At 45.1% G+C, this 22,680-nt stretch overlaps 1 protein-coding gene across 3 annotated transcripts in view; it reads right to left on the bottom strand.

Annotated features, from left to right (window-relative positions):
- Positions 1 to 21,546, bottom strand: part of THRB (thyroid hormone receptor beta) — a 392,434-nt gene extending 370,888 nt beyond the window's left edge. The window contains exon 1 of one of the 3 annotated variants that reach the window (XM_079923063.1): positions 21,387 to 21,546. The gene's annotated coding sequence lies outside the window, so the exon portion shown is untranslated. Of the gene's footprint in view, positions 1 to 20,525; positions 20,800 to 21,386 lie in introns of those variants that run through there. The other 2 variants (XM_079923061.1, XM_079923067.1) reach the window with 2 other exon arrangements.
- Positions 21,547 to 22,680: the final 1,134 nt, after the last annotated feature.

Here is a 22,680-nt window from a genome sequence, read left to right as displayed (position 1 = left end):
CGCATGCCGCAAAGAAGAGCCTGTGCGCCACAACGAAAGATCCTGTGTGCCGCAACTAAGACCCGACACAGCCAAAAATAATAAATAAATAAAATATTTTAAAAATTAAAATATATAATAGAAAATATTGTCTTCAATTTTATTTTGAGAACCGAGCATGTTCTTGAAAGAGTTCCAACAATTCCGATATTTCAATTTTTAAAGTATCGGTAACGCGGGATTTATACATCTGAGTCTCAGGACTCAAGAAAACCAAAAAGACAATAAAAAAGTTCACTGCGTGCTTTGTTTTGTGATATTACACTAAACTTGCCGATCTGGAAACACTCTTACATAGTCCTTGACTTACAAATGAATTTTCTGATTTACTATTGAGTAGAAAGTAAACATGTCTTCAGAACAAGCACAGTTTCACTTCAAAGGCACAGAACTAAAGCCAAAGGCAACATAACGGGACCACATCTTGAGGATTTAATCTTCCTTAGGTATGGACACAGGATAAGAAAATACCTGACACCCAGGCCACCACTGCTAATGGTTATTTCATGGCAAACACTACTCATCAATCATAGCACTACTGCCGAGTTCCAACACAACAGCCAACAAAACCTACTTGAGTTGGCACAAAACTATTTGACTGCCTAAGCTCTATGATAGACCTACTAGAATTTGTAGGATTAATGGCTCCTCTTATGATTCAGGTTTCTTATGTGGAAAAGGAAAAGCTACAGTAGGTAATTCAAACACACAATGCTTCCAGCAAAGATTCTGCCTTTGATACTTCATAAAAAAAAAAATCTCGGATTTTTTGGATGGAACCAAGGACTGTGCAGACCCTGCATACAATGTATAGCTGACTGTGGAACTGTAGGTATAGGGAGGGGTTCAAGCCTCAGACATTTACAGATGGGCACAGTTGATTCCGTGGTGTGGAGTCATATCAGATTGGTACACGTGGAAACATGTATCTTTCTTACTAATTTGAAAAGTGTATATATGAAATCTGTCCAAAATGCTATAGATAGAAGAATGACTTAATACAATGAACTGTACTTTTCAACTGAATGAACATAACATCTATGATAAATCACAAAGGAAAACCACTCCACTAATATGTGGTTTTCTACAGCTAATGTTCCAAAAACAAAATGTTCTTTTGGCATGGACCTCAAAATTTGTCATGTTCTCATTAGTCTTGAGGGCAACAGTGCTACTTTATACAATTGTAACCATCATGCAACAAGAAGTGAGAGCCTGAAATATTGGATTTTTTTCAAACAAGCAAAAAAATTGCTAAAAATACTTTATGACAAATATGAATAACTACAAGTTGATATTATTCAAATTAATGTTTTATTTGTTTAAGTAAAAACACAACTTACGGAAAAAAATCAAACCACAGTATTGAGGAATTGCAATTTATTCCATTTAGAAATAAATAAACATAAGAAGTTGTTATAACATGCTACCATTTATAATATCTCCAAATCCTTTCTCATATTGGTTTCAAATGATATATTTAATAAATATTCAACATATGTTCAAAATACATATGTTCATATATACTCAAATTATATAATCTGAACACATATACATAAATATATATTCTCAAAGAGCTGTGCACTAGCAAAAAGTTTTGGAACAAACAGGATGGTTTTAAAAAATGAGCTAAACCACCTACTTTAACACTTACACCTAGTTAGAGACGGAACACTAGTTTTCTCACCTTTTACAACATGTAAAATTATATTTTAAATGTCCCCCCAAACACAGCATTCTTCAAGAATATGGACACCGTCATGTTTTTTTCAATTTTAATAAAGCAAAGCGTCTATAGCGTTGACAGACATATTACAGAAGAAAACAAAGAAAACATTTTCAACTGTTCCTTCAAAGCATATCTGAAATCCTGTTTCATGGAATACTGCTTTAGTTAGCTCCCTGGCATCCTTCTAAGGCACCACGTGGGGACACAACCATTCCAGCAAAGTCGGAGGCCCCGTGGATGAGGAAGAAGGTGGGAAGGGGTCTGAAAGGATGGAGGGGAAGCTCAGGACCAGCTCTGCAGGGCAAAGGCACTCTCACGGACACGGATCCTGGCCCGAATCCTGTCTGGGAGATTGAAAGCCCTGCCCTGAAACCGTGTCTCATCCTGGCATTAGCACCCTCCTTCACAGTGCCCAGCTGAGGCCCCAGGACTAGTTCTCTCCCACACGTGGTGAAATCCGACTCTCAAGGTCTCTGGGCCTCAGCTTCACACAGGCGGGTGCTCAAAGAGTGACATGGTTGCCTTCCAGCTCCCAGGTGTTTAATATCTTCAGAAGGATTAATGCTACAAATTCAGACAAGAATGCTCTGGAAAGCTTCATTACCCCCATCTCTTGGACACTCGTGGAGCTTTGTGGCTTTTGCAAAGTAATTTTGTTCCCCCCAAATCCACTGTATTTTTCTATGATAGCAATCAACAATCTGAAAATGAAATTAAGGAAACAATTCCACGGACAATGAGATTTTTCATTTTAATTTTTTTTTCAGTCTCTCTGATGGAAGCTGTCAACCCCTGAAACAATAAGTTAAAAGTAAAAACTGACTTTTCAAACTCTGCAAAGCTAAATGAATGCTGAAGAAATGGAAATGATTAAACTTCCAGATCATTTTTTGTTCAGTGTGTAGCATTCACACTTCTGAAGACATTAAACTTTGAAACAGCAGTACCACTTTTGGGATACCCTGTACTTCTCATAACCTGGGGAATTTCTTTTGGGTTCAAAATTATCATTTCCTTCCAGTTAATGGATGTCTTTCCATCAGCCTACAGTTGTATTTTCTTGATTTAAAACGAGCTTTTCTTTAAAGGCGTCTTTTTCAAGATTTTGAGGTATTCTCTGATAGAGAGTTGTTTTTTGAAATTGAGGGTGAAATGTAAATGCTTACTGTCATGAACGTGCAACTGAGATCATTTTAACATTCATATATGCTATTTAGACATTTTACTAGTTCAGGAATCTGGTTTAGGGAATATAGTCTCATCATCTCTGGGGAGAGTTGAGGGGCCACACTTCATCAAATGCATATGTTTGGGGTTTTATTTTTTTAAAACACTGATCTGCATATATATAAAGAGATACATTCATTTTGGGGGGGTTTGTTTGCCTGTTTGTTTTTTACCATAACCTCAGCCAGAATTCTATTTTGCTATTATGACCCAGGACATACAAAGGTGGGGTGTCTGTGTGTGTGCATGTGCCTGCATTTTTTTAATGAAATAAAATGCTTCAAAAACATGTGATTTACTCTAATACCTTCTATTCTAGTCTTTCTTACCCAAAACTTTTGTTGATGTGACTCATTACGTTGACTCGGGGCCCACTAACGTGCTGATTACCAAGTCTGAAAAACAATAACCTGGGTATAATGGGTTAGTCAATACCCACCAGGGTTACCCCGGTAACTCTTTTGTATGCTTGGACTGCATATTTTTTACCTGAGGAGATGCAAGCAGAACAAAAGCTCAACTCCCACTGCGGTGAAGCCCTTGGGGATCTTGGTGAAATGCAGAGTCTGGCTGGGCAGGGCTGGGGCAGGAGATTCTGTGCCTTTACCACCAGCCAGCCTGGGGGCAGCAGTCTGAGACGTGTGGGTGCAGAGGAGCAGGGCCGCGTGGGACACACTCCCACCGCACAGCCGTGCAGCCGTGACTGGGGCACGACCCCAGCATCCCCACAGGCGGTACTCACTGCAAAGGAGGCATCCTCGTGCCTTCAACATCCTCCCCTTTGTGATTTGCACCGTTTCCTTTTCTCCATAACCAACCCTCAGCCCAAACAAGCAGTGGCAAGGCCACCCTCTCTGGGATTGCTTGAAGCCACCTTTGGACGGGATTACCCCAAAATGTGGACAACTACCTTGTTTGTCTCAACAAAGCAGGAACAGCAGAGATGATGCCGGCAAACAGGAGTGTGAAAGATCTATTAACACTTTGTTTCAGGCACCGGTTAAACTGTGAAACCCGCTTGTCAAGGTGGACCGCGCTCAAAACATACTTCTGAACGTGACAGAGGTAAATTCTGTAGTTCAAAGCAGGATTTCATAATTCTAAGCCGCGGAGTTAGAATTCCCACACGAGGAAACACTGACAGTAATTGTAACTGTTCCTGGTACGATACTGGCTTTCTGTACTTCCGGCCACCGGAATCCGGGATATACATGTATTGATAAAATGAAAACAGTCTTGATTTTGGTGAGGCTGTCCTTCGTGTAATCATTTTGTGGACCCGTCTGGAGGGACGAGGGAATGGGCTCACCACTGCACCCGAGCGTGGACCTCGCACACATTTGGTACAGGATACGGGTTTGATAAAAAAATGAACGAACAAAATTTTTTGAATGTGCCATCTCACGTTATTAGCTGTTTTCCCATTATAGTGTTTGCTTCACTGAACTGAGCAGGAAGCTTTAAAAGGGAGGAAGAAAGGAAAAGTGGCATCTTCCAAATTGCAGCTGTTCACCATGCAGATGGGGAGAAGCGAGGGGAAGGGAGGAAAAAGAGACAGACAGACAGACAGACAGACCCACAGACCAGGGCACTGATTCCTGACTCCCGATTCCTGGTGGGAATAGGGCAGGTGGAAGAGGAGGCAGATTTGGGGATGCCTCTCCCCACCGGCCATGACGGGTAAGTGTAATTGGCGAGGAGCTTGGGGGAGGGAAGCAGGGGGACTTGGAACTGGTCTAAGGCAGTGGTTTTCAATGGGGACAATTATGCCTCCCAGGGGACAACGGGCAATCACCGTCTGTTCACTGTCATAACTCCGGGGTGGAACACTAATGGCCTCTAGAGGGTAGAGGGTAGGGAGGCTGCTAAACATTCTGCAATGCCCATGGCATCCCCCACAGCCAAGAATTACGTGCCCCCAAATATCAATAGCACCCAGGTCGAGAAACCATGTTCCAGGGGTACAAAAGGGAAAAAAAAAAAAAAAAGCCTGGTAGAGGCAAGAGCAGAAGCTATTAGGAAAGAGAACGTGCTCGCCAGGACCACTAGGCGATCTTGGGCAACAAGCGAGGTCTTAGACAGAAGGGAGACAGTGTGGGAGAGAGATGAGGGTAAGGAAACAGAGCTGGGGATCTGGCTGTGCCTCCTGTTTCACTGGATCCCTCTCTAGTCAACTCTGAGCCAGGTGCTTGTGGGGTCAGCTCCACTGCTCCAGCTAAAGGCAGTCTGTGCCTCGTGAATACGAAGCAGAAGTCCAAAAGAGGCCAGAGATCCTTGGGTGGAAATGAGCACTACAGGCTGCCCTCCAGGGATATATGCCACTGACAAGGAAGGCTTACATGTAGCAGACGATGCTGGTGCCCTGACCCCCCTCCTCATGGGCTCCACTTCAATGCCCATGAGCTTGTCTTCCAGCTGCCAAAAACTGCATTCCTTTGCCTCAAGGTGTGCTGTTGGCTGCCCAAGTGGCAGTCCTGAAATGCCGGGAAATCAGTCGCCTCTGTAGGCAGTCCCCAACGGATGCCTGACAGGTTTGGTGAAGAAGTAGGTACTCCCTTGCCTCTTGGGTGGGTAACTGTGAGACATGATCCACGCCGTCTCCTAGGGCTCCCCAGTGTGCCCACAGTGGTAACCGGTTTAATAATGCCTCCTTATTGACTGCTATCCCCATTCTGGCCCCCTTCCCCACTCTCCTATGGGTGTTTTCTTTACCTTCCCCCTAAAACGACTTGCACTTCAATTCTCATCTCAGGGTCTGCTTCTGGGGAACCCAAACTCTAATGGCAAGTCTTCTGAAGAGAGACTAGGCTGGCGGCCACTTGAGCCCCAGGTTCCTCGGATGTGAGAACTCTCTGGGTCCACAGTAGCCCTCTAGCAGAGGGGCCGGTCTTCCCATTCCCAAGTCCTAAGCACAGAATCATTGGGATCCTCTGAGCCACAGGCTCTAGACCGACTTCTTTCAGACCATCTGAAACCCAACTCCAGGCACATTCCTCTCTCTCCCATCGAGGGCACAGGCAAAGCCACAACTTTTGCTCAAGGCTGGCAGGGAATGCAAGCACAATCCCTATGAAGTCAAAATTCTGCAAGAACTCAAATAAGTAACACTTGACTCCGAGAAAGGGGTCTTACTCTGGTGCCAGGAAGAGCCAAAGATGAAAACAACGGCAGCCGTGGTTCAAATGAACTTTAATGAATTACCAGTGGGGATTGAAAACCACAGAATAGCAAAATGAAGCAGCTATTTCAAAACCTTGCTAGACAAAGAAGAGAAGTGAACTATAAACCCCCTCAGGGCGATGTTAAATCACTCATCTTCCCTGCAGTGGGAATTCTGAGATGTTAAAAATCTCAAGAAAATGCTCGGAGCTTGAGGGATGCCACGGCGGCAATGAGTGCAAGGGGCTCCCCACACCAGCAACAGGTCTGTAAACAGCGATGCAGCTGACACTTTCCAAGGGCCTCAGAACACGGCCCTGCAGAAACCTGAAGCCATCGCCTGAGGAAGTCCCGCTGTCACCCAGGATGGGATTTAGGCGCCCCCCTTAGGGTCTAGTCACCGTAAGCCATTCTTAAGGACGTTTCTTTACAAATCCTCAGAAGCCTCTCTTCTTAACTTGTGGATGTTCGCTGGGTTTCATCTTTGCCAAGAACATCCACTTTGGGGCCCCGATTCCTTGCCAACTTAGGTGAGGGGATGGGAAGATCTTCTATCTCAGCTCTGATGTGTGGAGAGTTTTTTTGGTTTTTTTTTTGTTTTGTTTTTTTTAAGGGAAAAGAACAGCAGAGCTTTTCTGCCGGACAACCTATTCCCTTATTTATAATGCAGGACAGCAGCGCCTTGTAAGTGTATATTCTGGTTCATCTGAGGACACACGGTTGTTCATTTTAAAATTAGATTCATCCTAATTATACGAAAACAGCCCGCATGTGGTTAGTCAAAACAGCAGGAAAGCATTACTCAGCACCTACGTACTGGGCCTGCCTTCTAGACTCCACTAAACTTGTTCAACACACAGCCCCTGCCCTCTTGGAACTTCAAATCCAGCAGAGAAATATCCATCTCACTGACCAATATGAGGTTTGGACACTGGGCAGTGAAGAAATGCGTATAGTAAGTGACTAAACATGTAATATTACCTTTGGACAAAGGGGTGAGGGAAACTGTCATGAAAGGGGCACGCTGCAGCAGGGCAGAAGCGGAGGTACTTTGGATCTCAATCCTAATGAATCATGGCAGGACTGGGGGAGCTCCCTGAATGAAGGATATTAGGATGCTGTGCTGAAACAGAAGCAGGAAAAAATAGGTATGAAACCGTCAGGGACAGAAGTTTGCTTGTGGACAGTAGAACAGCATCAGAGCAAGAGACAGGAGTAGATGTTATGAAAAAAGGCAGGAAGGTGGTCAGCTTCAGCACGACATTCAATCCAAGTGGGAGAGCCAACTCTGCGTTCAAGTGGCTGCAGTCCTGGGCAGGTGACCAAACATTTATTCTTCTTTATTTTTTAAAAATTTTAATTGGAGTGGAGTTGATTTACAATGTTGTGTTAGTTTCAGGTGTACAGCAAAGTGAATCAGTTATACATATACACATATCCACTCTTTTCTAGATTCTCTTCCCATGTCGGTCATTACAGAGTATTAAGTAGAGTTCCCCGTGCTATACAGCAGGTCCTTGTTGATTATCTATCTTATATATAGTAGTGTGTGTATGTTAATTCCAAGCTCCTAATTTATCCCTCCCCACCATGTTTCTTCTTTGGTAACCATAACTTTCTTTTCTACATCTGAGACTCTTTCTGTTTTGTAAATAGGTTCATATGATATCGCTTATATGTGGAATCTTTAAAAATGGTACAGATAAACTATTTACGTCTATTATTCTTATTTTCCACAGACCCTGAGGGTTCCCTAAGTTCAACGATGGACCATGGAACATATCTCTTGAGGATGAAAAATGCCAGGACATCTATAAAAAGGAGATTGTTACCAGTAAACACACCCTAACAATTTAAAACTGAAAAAAAGAATAACGAATGATACAAAATGATCAAGGAAACTTGCAGGTTGACTTTTGGGTCTCTCTCTTTGATCTCCTGCCTTTTGTACAATCAAGCGCCGTACTTCCAGGGTGAAGGCTGACTGAATACCATCACTTTTACAATTTTTGTAATAATAAGATAATGATAAAATTGTTTCCCATGTACTGGGCACTCCCCAGGCACTATGGATGGGCTCAGCAGTCCATAAACTCGATTCCACTCAATCTCCTCTATGATGCCGTCAAGTAAGTACCAATATTATTTCACTGCATAGGTGAGATGACTGAAGTTCAAGGTGGTTAACTCACTTGCCAGAGAGACCACGAGCTAGAAGGGGACAAAGCCAACTCAGCACCTGTAGGGACGTCCGCCACCCACCCGTAACTCCTGATCTCTCTCCAGTGCCCCAGCTCTCAACCAGTCCAGGACCCAGGACCCTCAGCTTCCACCCTCCCCACAACACACTTGGCCTCTAAGGGAAGCGGGGAGGGTGTCTCTCCTCCCTGCTCTGTGACAGGACTTTAAAATAGGACATGACTGGTGCCCACACTGCAGGTTACTCTGAGCCCCAAGGAACCCAGTGATGAGCCAGGAACAAGTTGGGGATTACTGAGAAAATGATTCCTTCTTTATTATGGAATATCAAGAATTAGCTGGATTCAAAAAGATACACGCATCCCAATGTTCACAGCAGCACTATTCACAGTAGCCAGGACATGGAAGCAACCTAAGCGTCCATCGACAGAAGAACGGATAAAGAAGATGTGGCACATATATACAATGCAATGTTACTCAGCCATAAAAAAGAACAAAATAATGCCATCTGCAGCAACATGGATGCAACTAGAGATGATCATACTAAGTGAAGTAAGTCAGAAAGAGAAAGACAAATATGATATCGCTTACATGTGGAATCTAAAATATGACACAAATGAACCCATCCACAAAAGAGAAACAGACTCACAGACATAGAGAACAGACTGGTGGTTGCCAAGCGGGAGGGGGTTGGGGGAGGGATGGAGTAGGAGGCTGGGATTAGCAGATGCAAACTATTATGTATAGGATGGATAAACAACAAGGCCCTACTGTATAGCACAGGGAATTATATTCAATATCCTGTGATAAACCATAATGGAAAAGAATATGTGTGTGTGTGTATATATATATATATATATATATATATATATGTATAACTGGATCACATTGCTGGACAGCAGTAATGAAAACAACATTGCAAATCAACTACAATAAAAAAAAAAAAAAATTAGCTGGATTCTGTACCTGAGAGGTACTTTATCAGGATTAACTTCTTCATATTGCAAATTTTGATTTTCAAAAATATTGCAAAATATTTTACAAAAATAGACTTGAAGTCAAAGACAGCCCTACCTCGGGTAATATAAAGGCAAACAGTTCTTTCTTTTCCTTTTACAGGTCCTTAACATGATACTTCTGATCACTTGGTCTTATTTCTTCATAATCTAAAACACATGTGCACTTGGCAAGTGTTTCTTTACTCTCAGATTAAGACATTTTAATAATAATTAAGTACGTTTTCACAACGTTCGAGGGAAAGAGCTTCTTTGTTCTTTTCCTTTACCTCACTTTTATTATTCATGCCCCTCTAACATTTCCTTCGCCAGAGGCACTTCTGTAGAACTGGATGAATATCTGATCAAGCACATTTACAATTTGGGAAGAAAACAAGCAAATATCCTTTTTGACTAAAAAAGAGCGTTCCCCATTGTAGTAAGGAATGATAAGTAGAATAAATACTAGGCAAATTGCTATTTTTAGTCAAGACATTATGTAATAAGCCATTTATTTAAACTGTCTAAAGCTCTGCAGAATGATTCCAGGAAAAGGACTTCAATTCCTCTGTCAACACACCAAGAATCGGCTCTGCCCTCTGCTTCCTGATAGCTCTACTTTAAATTTTAGTTTCCTTTAAAAAAATCAGCACATTCATAATGTGCCAATTATACCAGGATTGATCAGTAAACTCCCAACACTATGTACATGTTATGACCCACAGAGATCTCTCAAGAAAATCAAAATGATGATCAAAGACTAAAAGGGAAAGCCGGGTGTAGCCAGATGAATGATGACCCATCTCGTAAAAGTGAGCAGAAAGTGAGGAAACAGAACTGGGTCAGCTAGGAGGGTGGTACTGCACCAAAACCCAGAACTGGGTTATGTCATTGCTATCGGGATGTTTCCATCACTTGCCAGTGCCTCCAGAAGTACGAAGACAGTGCTGTGAGGAGAGCCTCAGAAGAACTGAAAAACAGAATTACACAGGGTGGCAAAGACAGTTCACTGGCCACCAAATGTTCCGGCTCCCCTTCCCCTTCTACAGCACAGAGGCATCGCAGAAAAGCAGCTGTGAGACAGGGGCTGTATCTCTCATCCTGCTTTCTTCAGCGGGAGGTGGGCACGGCATTGTTCTCACCAGTGGAATCAGAGCAAAATGATTCTGGGTCACTGCCAAGCGGCGGCAGTTAGGAGGCTGGTGTGTTTCTGCACTCTCTTGCCTTCTCAGGGGTCTGATGCAGTGAAGACATGGCCTTGGAAGCCTTGAGCTGGAGATGGAGGAGCCCAAGACCAAAGGAATCAGGATTCCTCAGAATCGCCATAGAGCAGAGTCCCCAAGCTAATCAGGAACCGCAATTTTCAACTTCACATGGGTGAAAGATAAACTTCTACCTTCTTTAGCTCCCATGCATTTTCAATTTTATTTCAAAGTGTAGATAGTGTTTTCCTAACCAATATACGTGGCAAGAAAAACTTAAGTGTCTCAATCACTTGAAATAATGTATACAATTTATTTTTGCATGGAATTTGATAGGACGATGGATTTTTTTTTTTTTTTTTTTTTTTTTTTTTTTTTTTTTGCGGTACGCGGGCCTCTCACTGCTGTGGCCTCTCCCGTTGCGGAGCACAGGCTCCGGACGCGCAGGCTCAGCGGCCATGGCTCACGGGCCCAGCCGCTCCGCAGCATGCGGGATCCTCCCGGACCAGGGCACGAACCCATGTCCCCTACATCGGCAGGCGGACTCTTAACCACTGTGCCACCAGGGAAGCCCTAGAACGATAGATTTTTAAGGCTAAAGTTGTCCTGCCCAGTTCTAGCAGCTACTAGCCACTAATGGCCATTGAGCATTTGAAATGTGGCTAGGTCAAGATTGAGATGTGCTACAAATGTAAAATATACACCAGATATTAAGGGTTTAATACAAAAAGCAAAATATCTCATTGGTATTTCGTATTGATTATATGTTAATAATTTTTGGATGAAATAAAATATACTATTGAGGTCAAACTCACTGGTTGCTTTTTACTCATTTGTAACATGGCTACTAGAAAATTTTAAACTACCTATGTGGCTCACATTATATTTCTGTTGGACTCTGCTCAGCTAGTAGGTGTTAGCAAATTACAACCCACCTTCTGTTTTTGTAAATAAAGTTTTATTGGTACAGAGCCATGACTGCTTACATGTTATCTATGGCTGGTTTTGCATTACAGGGCAGAGCTGAGTAGTCCTGAAAAGCTGAAAATATTTATTATATGGCCTATTATAGAAAATATTTGTAGAAAATCTGTTTGGGATTACTAAGAAATAAGACCAAACAATGATAAGAAGTCATCACGCTAAGGGAATGTAAAAGGAAAAGAAATCATTGTTGACTTTATATTACCCCAGGTAGGGCTGTCTCTGACGCTAAGTCTACTTTTGTAAAATATTTTGCAATATTTTTAAAAACTAAAATTTGCAATATGAAGAAGTTAATCCTGATGATGCCCGGACTAAGGATAACTTTGAAATTACCTAATTTATCTACTCTTACCATTTCATGACTAAGGAAATGAAAGCTCAGATAAGTGAAGAGAGTTGTCCAAAATATTCTCATTCTAAATTAGGTGGTATTTCTATAAGGTCACTATCATTCATTCATTCATGGATTCATACTCTCCACCCATCTCTAATTTCAATCATTAAAGAAATAAAATCCCTATCAGGTAGAAAAATCAGCACTTAAGAGCAGAGAAATCCTTGAGTAATAACAGCGACAAATAGGCTGTGAGATAGTTTTTAAATTAAGCTTCATTTGAAAACACTTTAAAGAGAACCTATCATGTAATCTGCTTTCAAATTAAACTTGAAATTCCCCCAAATGTAGAGCCAGCTTGCTAAAAATATGCCTTATTGGAATTAAATGTTAAAATTTTGCCACATCTTAGAGAAAAGGAAATCTGTTCCCAAAGACTTCACAGCAACATATAACTGCCTCTGTTCTAGCAGCCATCCTCTCTCAGTGTATTATTCTAGAACTTCTAACTGGGTTCACCATTTCCAGTCTCTGTCCCACTCAAGACCTATCCCCAAGAGCCCTTCTAAAATAAAAATCTGATGTGCTGACCATTCCTTCGTCTCTCCATGCTGTCAAGATAAAGTCCATCTTCCTTATTTGGTCTGGAAAGTCTTCATCATGTGGCTTCTACCTGCTCCTACGGCTTCATTTTTTGCCCTGTGCACGTCAGACTAAGCTCCTTGCAATTTCCCAAATGCTTCATACTTTTATTCCATTTCATGCACTTGTATATGGTGTTCTTACTGCCTAGAACTCTCCCCACTCCGGATTATGGGTCCCCACTGTACACTGTACTTACTCCATCACAGAGCTTATCAATATTGTAGTTGATCGTAACAGTTGAAGCCTTAATTCTACCACCACTAGGAAGAGCTAATATTTAGGAACACTGAATTGCAGGTCAAGTGCTACACTATTTCATTTAATCTTCACATGTTATAGATGAGGAAACCAAGCAAGTGTAATGAAGCCAGGGGAAGCCAAGACATGAATCCACACATCCCCACTCTGCAGCTCTGGCTCTTAACTCGACACCAGTGGTTGTCAGTGGGGGTGACTTTCCTGCCCATGAGACATCTGGCAATATCTGGAGACATTTTTCCTTGCTGCAACTGGCGTGTCGGGGGAGCTACTGGGATCTAGTGGGTAGAGGTCAGTGATACTGCTAAACATCCTACAGTAATGAGTGCAGCTCCTCAAAGGAAAGAATTATTCGGCCCCAAATGTCAATAGTTCAGAGGCTGAAAAACACTGGTCTACACTAAATTAACTCCTGTTGATTGACCCAGGAGACTCTGAGTATCTCTACAGCAAGGATTTTTAAATGTTCACCATGGTGTCTTGGAACCTACTATAGAGCCTGGTACCCAGTAGATGCCCAGTGCATATATGATGGATGAATGGGTGGAGGGATGGATGCAGGAATGGATGGATGAATGGGTGGAGGGATGGAGGGATGGATGGTTGAATGGGTGGAGGGATGGACAGATTCCAGGAGAAAAGAAGCAAGTTTCCTTATTTTACGCCTTGGTTTTCATGACAACTTCAATAAAGATAAATCTGAACACAGCTTCTTAATTAACAGCAAATGAATGCATGCAGAGTACATTCCAGAGGATGCCTTCACCTTAGCAATACGTCACATTTACGAATCTATAGTGAGATTAAATTAATAAGCCAAATGCCTAGCATTATATTTTTTCAAGAGTCCCTTACAACTACTACACTACAGGATAAATTGACATGTTCATCATCCACATAGGCCATAACTTAAATTGTTTTAAAAAAGATTTCCTGTATAAGGTTCCCCTGGTTTCTATTTCTTATATAAAAGACAAATAATACAAGAATATACAACCTTATGCTTCCCCCTGTTGTAACTACAATTCCAATATAAATACATTATTCTAGATTTCCAGATGCTTGGGGTAGAAATTACAATGAAGCTTAGGTGAAATTCAAAAAAGTAAACAAAAACATATATGGCAGAAATAACCCATTCTCTGTCTTACGGAAATTAATGTACCTAAATACCAGAAATGAAGTCAAGGAAAGATATATTTTATGATTATAATATTTTTGAAGTAACGGCCAGTTAGCCTGATTTTTACATAATCACAAACACTTCAACAATGGCGGCATTAATCAGTGCTGAATACAAACTGATAGATTTTCTACAGAAGAGCACAAAGCTTCAGCTGTGGGGCTAGTTAAAACAAATTGTACTCAATTTTTTAAGTGCAGTACTATGAACTATTCCTCACAACCTTCTGCGTTGAACTTTAGTCGTTTGTGGTTTCTCACACACACACACACACACACACACACACACACACAAAGAATATGCTGACCCAGTAAGTTTTGGTACCTGCTCTCCCTCTTGGAGATTCACATGCACACAAGCATAAATGTAGACTCTGAGAATGCTTGCGTTAAGTTGTTAAACTCGGGATTTCCCATAGAGTAACAAATAAAAAGTTAAATCTGACGAAGATCTGCCGAAACATTTAGGAGTAGGGAGAAGGCCTAAAAGTGATGACAGGATGTGTAGCTGGGGACATCAGCATAACTGTGGCATTTCTTGCCATGGGAACCACAGCTGACGCCAGAGACGAGCAGTGCCTTTTTCACTGTATGTGAGAACATGACACGCACTTGTCACAGAGGCAGACTCTGCATGTATGGACATGCAAGTGGTGAGACATTGCCGCATATGGAAGAGCAACACGAAAAAGCTAACCCGAACCCAGGAATGTCATGACTGCTAATATCAATCATGATTTTTTTGAGCACCTGTTCTGTACAACCGTGGCTGAAATCTGGGGAAAACAGAGCCTTAAGAGAAACAGAAGAGGGGAAAGTATATCTGAACCATCTTGAGAACCATGGAACAACACAAGTCACAAGAGTCAGAATATTCAGTGGGCCCTGGATGCCACAATCATACAGTCTGCCACCAAAACCAGGACTGTCTTCTCCACTCTCTTCATCATGAACACTCCTGGGTCTCCAGAGGAATCACACAAGTGTACTTCCCAGATGAAGAAGACATACCCGCTGTCAATTAACATTCCTTTGTCCAAGCTTTTGCTTTCATCAGGTTATCACTCATGACTTTTTGAATAAACCCCTACGTTCTTGGTCCCAGAAGAGAAGGCATAATCCTTAAGATCTCTTTTATTAGAAAGAGGAAGTTGAATGAGTAATTAGTTCAGATCAGTCCTTTTCTAATTGTTATATGTGCCCCATCCACAGTCCACTCTCAGCACGCACACACACATACGCACAGGCACACACATGTATGCATATGTTATTATACGTATTACTATACTGTTATAGACACGTTGCATATCATGATATACATATTATTGTATGTGTTGTATACACGTATACATACGTATATGTATATTATGTGTATATGTATACGTATATGTTAGAGTGTCTATCATGATGAAAAGGCTACAATATGCTTCCTGGGACAGAGTCAAGGTTCCTGGGTCCAAATTCCAGGCTCTCCTGACTTGCCATTTGGAAAAAGATACTTAAGTTCACAGCAGAGCTCAGTTTCTTACTCAGTAAAAATAGTACTGCACAGGAAGAGCTGCCAGTACATAAAGATCCAAAGTCCCTGGAAATTAGGACAGTATGGACAGGCAACATTAGCATTAAATGTAGATCACGATTCTCACTGTCAGCTGGCCCGATTCCCGAGAGGAGGATAGAGAAATAGGTTATCTGTGACTCAGTGATCTGGATAGCCTCCCCTCCCCCATTTGCTTAAATGCTGTAATTGACGAACACTTTGGGAACTTAAGGTGGAGAGCGAACACCCTGAATCAGAAGACTCACCAGCCTAAATGTATTCAACCCCACACCGCATGAATCCCAAGACAGTCCCGGGTGAATCGCACTGCAATTTACGCTAATACACATGGGCGACACAACCCACAAAACCATCACATCCTCAGATTAAAAGAACTTTATGTCACCTAGGGGGCCATACGAGGGACCCCGATAGGCATATCCATTCCATCCCAGTGGAGACCACTTCAGAATCCCTTTGCATTAACATATGCATACTGTCTCATAGCTCACTAGGCTACACACTGAGCTGCAAAAACAGGCCCAGACACATACGAGGTACACACATTTTTGTAGACTGAATGAGGAATCAAATCAAGTAATGAAAATCACTTTAAATAAAGCAAGGAGTTCACCTGCCATCTATTGCTCAACCAGCTCAGACACTAGAACAAGCCCTTCTAGCAAACTACCCTGCTGTGATATGGACATACAATGTAATCCAGGCAGCAAACATTCACAACGGGCAAAACTAAGACAGAAGATGACACCTGATACACTATCAGAAAAGAGAGAGAAGCGTCTCCCCTTCTCCCCCTCTCATTCATTCGTCCAACGAGCTTCTCCCTTGTGCCCATGTGTCAAAGCCTTTGCTAGGTGCTATAAGTCAAGGATGAGTAAACCCATAGCCCATCAGCACAGTTCAGAGGGGAAGACAGAAATGAAACAAAAACAAACACACCGCCCTGCAGGGCGATAACTGTACAGGCTAAAGCGCAAAGTATGGAGGCCACCCGTTGAGAGAGGTTTATGGCCATAGGGTCATTTCCAAGTACCTGGCTGTCCCGTCCCCCAGACTGTTCCAGTTTAAAAGCTTGGCGGAGATACTGGATATTTGAGGAAGTCAGCCTGAAGAACATGCTAACCATTCATTCCTCTAGGTTTTCTGAGCTCTCCTTCTGCACAGGGGACAGCGTCCCGAATCTCCTCTGCGGGGCAATGGGACCTCAGACCCCCAAAGATAAAGTCCCACTGGGTGACTTTCCATTATTACGCCTTCTGCATTTTTTTCCCTCGAGGGTTGGTAAAAGACTTGACCATATAAAGAATTTTACTTCATTTTCCGTAGAAATGAAGTTCAAGTATTGGCCATTATATGATCTGACATTTCATAGGAGCAGATACTAGTTGCCATGTACCATGGTAAGCACTCTACAAATGTTATCTGATCTATCCTTACAGCTTCAAGGCCTACCTGCCACATCAATGCTTCCACTCTGCATTTGCTTCTGTTAACTTGGCTACTGAGAAGCTCAGAGCGAAATTAAATACTGAAAAGCAATAAGCACTTACGATTTCAGTTTGATTATCTGTACTCCTCTACAAGATTTTGATCTCTCCTCCTTTGCCATTTTTACCAGTCTCGTCACTTTGCGGGATTTTTACTATGCATTTACTGAGACACATTTCTGGAAGCCAATACTCTACAAACAAAAACAAATGACCAGAACCATCAACTGTAATTTCCTTTTAGTTTCAGTTGTCACAAGAGTTTCCATGAATAGCTCATTTGAAGATGACCCCTTGTGTGTCATACCTCGGTCACTTGGAAACTCAGATAGTGAAATATTTCCACCATCATCAGGTTCAGAATCTGTTCATGAAGTGCAGAAAAGGGAAAAGGGGAGAGGTTGACTGACGTAACTTACCCATAGGGTAACCACTAGGTTGCTTCCTAATCTACTACCAAGGGATATTTCTATCTTGTGCTGGTTCCTGACAGTCCCGTTCACGCCCTCCCCAACATCTACTTCTGTAGACCAGCTATACCACGACATGCCCTTGGTCCCCTTAGGGCTGCCAAGGCCAAAGGCACCACCAGAACCTGCTGAGTGAGAAGGCATCGCTATCACCCAGCGATGTCTGTTCCCTGGAATTTCACTCTCCGCACTGACAATGCCTCTGGAACTCATAAAGATTCTGCTGGAACCCAGGGAGCTGAAGGTCAGTGTCTTCAGGGAATCAAGGTACCATGTAAGACAAACTGCTGCTGAGGATTTCCATGTACTCAAGGCAAACGCCCCCAGGAAGAACTCACAGAAATAACTCTCTGCGTTGTCACTACATAGAGCAGGGCTAGCTTTCGTATCCAAAAAAAGAGAGAGATAAAAATCGAAACATATATACATGGCACACACACACATACACAGGCACAGATCTTGGCGCATCCAATTGGTACCCAGTTAGATGCTTAGTCAGGTATTTTTTGGAACACAGTGTTTGGGCACAACCATTTATTTATTCGACAAAGATTGATCCAGCACCTACTGTGTGCCAAGCACTGTTCAAGATGCCAGAGAATCACGAGTGAACGAGACAGTCAAGATTCTTTTTCTCAAGGACTCTATAGTCTAGACAGGTACTCAACAAGTAGCAACTGAAATGAACAACTCAGATGGAAAATAAGACCAAGGAAGGGAAAAAAAAAAAAAAGGAAGCAAAAAACAATGCCATGGCTTTGAGAAGGAATGGGAGGCTGCCTCTGCTCCAATGGTCAGGGGAGGGCTTTTTAAAGAAGTAACACATAATCTTACAATAAAATGACAAAAAGGAGCTGAAGAAACCAATCACCTTTACTCTGATTTCCATCAAAAAGATGAGCTTACTAAAAAAAGAAAGGTGCAATCCCATTTGTGGGTCCACACACCCTGTGCTTCAAACGACTGCAAAAAGCCCAGGAAAGGAAAAGGATCCACAACTTTCTCTGCTCTTAAGGAAATTTTAAGAAATCTCCTTTCCCCAAAGATGCTAAATGAAAAGGAAGTTGCCTTAATTCATCTCTGTGGTAGGATTTACTACAAAGAATCTAAAAGGAGGGAAAATGGAATGTTTATTCCTCTTTTAAAGGTCAGTTACTTTATAATGTTCCAATGTCAATAAAATTATGCCTTTGCCTTGTAATGCCAACAGGAATTGCTTCATTTAAAAAAAAAAGTCTAGGGCTAAATTCAGTATCACTTATTTCACTTGTTGGAAAAGAGAAGCAAATCATATTTACTAGCAGATGATACCACTTCCAATACATAATAAAACTTTGAAATTCACTAAAAATAGGATTCTGATAGTATCTTTTCAACGTGCACAAATAATAAGTGATTGTTCACCAATACCTTCCCATATCCCATATCCCAGCCCAAACAAATCGCTTAGTATTGAATTTCTGTTGGAGTCAATTAAAACGCTTAGCCAACTGGCATGAAAACTCCTGAAAACGTCCACTGCTCAAAATAACTTTCATCAAAACACCTTCTTCTTTCATGTTTCCTAGTCCCTGACTTGTTTCATAATAAAAGAGGTAAGCAGAAATCAATTAGGGAGCAGATCCCTCACCGTGAATATTCAGATTGAATCATGGAATATTTTGACTAAAACGCAATTTGTATTACCTTGCAATGCACAGCATGCTATATATTATTGAAATGTACATACGCAGACGAAACTAAAAGAAGGCAAAGCTATTGTCCAGCAGGTCTGCATCACCCAATACATGTATCACTATCAGAAACTGCTGTGCTCTGGTATTAATACGCTGTCCAAGGAATGCTTAATTTTTTGAACTTCAAAACGGGTCTTTAAAACTGACTCTCACTGGCACCTAAGAACAATAACATGCTAAAGGGAAGACTCTGTTTCATTTATTTACTGATGAGGCTTAGCGTTTGAATCTTCACAAATTCTCAACGTGTGCGGAGCGGGGCCGACGTAGAGTCTGCGCTTTTCTGCCCAGGTAAACTCTTGTCTCTCTTTCACTCACTTCACTAACTGTTATGCTTCTAGACCCTTCCTGTAAAATTTCCCATTTGGGGAAAAATTATACACTGAGCCTTCCGTAAACAAAACACTCACCCCGCCCCCATTAAAACAAATCAGAAGGCTTAAGAATTAGCACTAATACTGAGCCTACAATGGTCGCCGGCAAATACAAATGACAACTGCAGCCGAGAAGGGCCAAATCCACCTGGAGTAAAAACTCCCCCAATGAGTCCTTCTCCGAGGGGTGCCCGGGGTGGGGTGGCGACCTTGCAGCTGGCACAACTCGGGGACTGGAACCGACTCGAGGGGCCCCAGGGGAAGATGCTGCGTCAAGAGAAGCGAAGCAAGAAGCGCGAACCGGGAGGCGAGCGACGTCGCCCCCCATTCCCCGGGGAGGTGGGGAGAAGCCAAGTCGCCAGGCACGGGCACCAGGGCACGCCACCCGCAGAATCGGTCCCCTCTCAAAGCCCGGAGTTCCGGGGCAGGAGAACAGGGGCGATGGGGGACCCACAGTCCCTTTAAACCGCCTCCACACACACACCCCCGCCCCACCACCAGCCCCGGTGTCTGCCAACCTTTTCCGAACCCTCGTGTCACAGAACTTCCTCATCATGGAAACTTCCACTCGGTTCGGCGCTGAGGATGCCAAACTCCATGTCACAAGGAGGCTGTCAACAGCCGGGCTCGGGGTTTGAGGAACACCGCCGCCCCAGCCGCCCCGCTCCGCCGCTGCCCACGCCGCGGCTCCCCGAGCGGTGCCCGGGCGGAGAGGGCACCTCCTACCCCCAGGCGGGGCGCGAACCCCCGGAGGCGGGTACCAGGGCGGCTGACACCCCACCCACGCCCGCCCGCGCGCGCGTGCGCGCCCGGCGTCGCCGCTCGCACCCCGTGTGGTTCCCGCGACACCCCCGTCGCCCTCCTGCCCACCCCCCGGACGGCGGGGACCGTCGCCCCCTCCCCCGCACCCCCGCCTCCGCGCCGTCCTCCGGCCAAATTACCGGTGTCCTCCAGCCTGCCGGGTCGGGCGCCCCTGCCCGGGGAAGGCCGCCTGCGGGCGCTGCCCGAGCCCGGGAGCAGAAGGTCTCCTTCCCCAGCGCACTCACATTATTCATGCAAAGTTAATCCCCGCCGCGTCACGGCCGCCCGCCTGAGGATGTGCGCCTTCCTTGGCCAAGCCCCGCAGTCTCCACCCTCCTCCGCCCCCTCCTCCCGGCGGCGGGGTCCCGGGGAGCGCCGGCGACGGGACGTCGCGCGAGTCCTGCAGAATGTCAACTCCCCGGGCGCAGAGGGGCGGCCGCAGCCGGGGCCGCACCGCCCGCCCGGGCCGCTCCACTTTTATAGGCGCAGGAAGCGAGCACGGCCCGGCCGCCGAGTCCCCGCCTCTCGGGCCCGCGCGCCCGGCCGGCTCCCGGCCGCTGCCCTCCTCCGGCCCCGGCGCCCCTCCGCGCCGCGTCTGCCAACCGGTGACCTGGTTTTGCATCCGGCCCGCCCGGCGGTCCGACTCGCGCGGCGGCGGTGGCGGCCGGGAGCAGGCCATTCGGGCTCCCCCAGGGGCGCCGCGAGGAAATGGCTTCCCGGCCGCGCGCCCCGCCGCCGTCGTCCCCCGCCGGCCCGGCCGCCCGCCCGCCAGCCCCCGACACTACCGCCCGGCCCCGGCCCGGAGCTCGGACGCGTCCGCCGCTCCCCGGCCCGCGACCCCTGCCCAGCGCGCCCCTCACGCGCCGCCCGGCTCGCCGCCTCCGCACCTGCCGCCCCAGGTGCGGGCTCCCCCTCGTCCCCGTCCCGGCCGTGCCCTCCACCCTGGGAGTCCTCCCCGGGTGGCGATGTCGCGGCGGTGTTGGTGGCGCGCGTCCACCCACCAGGTTGCGTGCGCACGGCGGTTCGGGCTTGGGCGTCATTCCTCTCGTCGGCAAAGAGGAAGGGACGGGGGGACGAGGGACACGGGGCCGAGGAAGGGTGACTTCCAGAAGCACGGGCTCCTCTTGGCCCGGGCCGCCGCGCTCCTCCCTCCTTCTGCGAACCACTTGTGGCGCGTGTCGGGCCGACACGGCGATCTGGCTCCTCCCGGGGCCTCGCTCCCGCCGGGCGTCTGGCGTTCCCCATCATCGCCACCCCCGGGAATAAAGTTTGCAAAAAATACCCGGCTTGCGCCTGAAGGAAACACCCCCTCCACACCGCCCGGCACATCCTGGGAGACGGGCGCAGGGTGGGGACCCTCCGCAGGTTCCAGGAGGGCCGCCCTGTTCATTTGTCTTTGGCCTGGACATGGACAAATAAAACCCGGAAGACAAAAATAATTTATACTCTTGGAAAGTCCTGCCCCGGTCAAATATGAGCTTCTAAAATCCCCCCACCCCCACCCCCAGTCCTGAACGCCAAGGGTTCAGGCTACGAGAAAAGCAAGCAGGCTGCTGCGTCCTGGGCTGGAAGCATGCTTGTGAAAATCCTGAGCACCCAAGAAGATTAAAACGTCATCGGTCGGAGGCTAGGGTTACAATAAACCTATTTTGACGGCAGAGTACAATGATTTTCTTATAGATAATATCAAAATAATTCCGACTTCATTATTCAATGTACACAAGTATTAGTATAACGAACCGTTTTGACAGTGGCTTTTTTAGCCTCAACTGTCTGAACAATGATTTATTGGAGAGTTTTCTAATTTCCAGCCGGTGACGTGTTTTATTCCCAATTCTTGTGAGCGTCCCAGGGAAACGGATGAGAAGCCTACTGACAGCGTGAACTACCACAACGGTCAAGAATTCAGAAACTGCTTCTGCTGTTGAGTACAGAGTTTCAGCGCGCGGGTCGAGAGAGAGGGAGTCGCAGACCCCAAGGCTCCCTGGCGAGAGGGAGGGACCTCTCCCTTCAGACTCCACGGACTCTGTTTCCCCTGGGTCCTTGGCAAGAAATCCGTGCTTTATTCTGCACTCTTTTAACAAGGCTGCAGCCTAGGACTTGCAGGGTTTGTAGCTGGAGAGAAGTTGTTCTCCTTTTGCAGCTAAGTTCCTGGGCTTTGCTCCAAAGCTGCCCGGGATGTTTTGGTTGGTTTGGAGGAAAGCTGTGGAGTCTGCACCATTTGATCCAAACAGGCGGCCCCCTGGTGGCTAACTGTGGGTGAAAAGCTGGCCACTGGCGGAGAAGCCTGCCCCG

The sequence above is a fragment of the Stenella coeruleoalba genome (genome assembly GCF_951394435.1).
Source record: "Stenella coeruleoalba genome assembly, chromosome: 5".
In the NCBI taxonomy this organism is placed as follows: domain Eukaryota; kingdom Metazoa; phylum Chordata; class Mammalia; order Artiodactyla; family Delphinidae; genus Stenella; species Stenella coeruleoalba.
This window is presented reverse-complemented; position numbering and strand designations above follow the sequence as displayed.